The sequence below is a fragment of the Octopus sinensis genome, linkage group LG3 (genome assembly GCF_006345805.1).
Source record: "Octopus sinensis linkage group LG3, ASM634580v1, whole genome shotgun sequence".
In the NCBI taxonomy this organism is placed as follows: Eukaryota; Metazoa; Mollusca; class Cephalopoda; order Octopoda; family Octopodidae; genus Octopus; species Octopus sinensis.
In genome coordinates this window covers 82,402,290-82,403,746 of record NC_042999.1, presented here as the reverse complement: position 1 = coordinate 82,403,746, position 1,457 = coordinate 82,402,290, and the positions used below count along the sequence as shown (strand labels likewise).

At 33.2% G+C, this 1,457-nt stretch overlaps 1 long non-coding RNA gene across 1 annotated transcript in view; it reads left to right on the top strand.

The window, feature by feature from the left end:
- LOC118762760 overlaps positions 1-943 on the top strand; it is a 17,928-nt gene extending 16,985 nt beyond the window's left edge. Inside the window, exon 3 of the long non-coding RNA XR_004998510.1 lies at positions 922-943. This is a non-coding gene — a long non-coding RNA (uncharacterized LOC118762760). The remainder of the gene's footprint in view (positions 1-921) is intronic.
- Positions 944-1,457: the final 514 nt, after the last annotated feature.

Here is a 1,457-nt window from a genome sequence, read left to right as displayed (position 1 = left end):
TATGCAGTCCTTAGGACACTCCTGTAAGAAAAGAAAGATGATCACACGAGGAGAAGAAGGATTTTGTTATGGTACTTATGGGAGAAACTGACTTCGAAGACTCATATTGTCGTTCAATGCTAGAAATGAAGGGTCATATATATATATAGAAAGAGAGAGAGAGAGAGAGAGAGAGAGAGAGACAGAGAGATGTTTATATGCATATAATATGTATGCATGTATGTTTATATCACCTCAGAGTTTGTGTCCTCATTTCATTTACTTGTATATTTGCCATTTTGTATTCATTTCGCTCTATGCTTGTGTATGCCATGCCACCCTTTTGCGTGAATGCACTTATATGAGTTCATGTATTTAACTAAAATTCGTATATGCAACCAACTGTGTATAAGCAACCTATGTATACACAAATATATTGATTTTTAAACACCATTAAGCTACTTTACCGTTAGTAATTGCTTTTTGTATGTATGCATGGAAGGAAATCTTTCGTGGTTGTCTATGCACGTGTACTTTTATGGGTATAGGTATCTCTCTGTGTATATATTTCCTGGTGTGTGTTTTTTTGCGTGGCTGTGAATGAGTATATGTGTATGAATATGCGTGCATATAAATATGTATCGTCATGCATGCGCACACACGCCCGCACGTACACACTCACAAAAAGGAAACACGGATACACAATCAAGCACGTTCTGAATAGTCTACATGCGCTCGCTTATTCGACTACAAAAGAATAGACATGAATAAATTTGTATAAAGGCAGATGCTGGTGGCTATGTGTGTTAGCATGTACTGTGTATAAGCTTATCATTTTAAACGTATCGACACGTATGAGCGGATAGGTGTATAATTATATATACATATATATATTAATATATACATACATATATACATACATACACACATGTATGTATGTAGGTATGTATGTTTTTGTGTGTGTGTAGAAAACTTGCAGATATACAGACACACTTATGTAGCGTGTGTATATATATATATATATATATACCCTACATATATATACGTGTGTATACATGCATATATATATATATATATATATATATATATATATATATATATGCATATATACATCCTACATATATATGTGTTATGTATGTATATATATTTTCTACACAGATGTACAGAGGGGTACAAGGGTGTTTTTATGTAAACATCGATGTTTTCATAAAACCCAGATATTCACACGCTCAAAAGCACACATACACATATACGTCTAAACATAGCGCTGACACAAAATGATGAGTGTCCACATATGCATGTAATATATACATACACAAATTCATGGTTACATTATATACATGTACGTGTCTATATATATCATATAAGCACGTGCATAATGGGACGCCGATAAGAGAATATACTGTTGATGAGTTTAAGACTATAAAATGTTTATATTAAGTTGTCCCAGACTTGCCTTGAAATAATAGACTGTCACT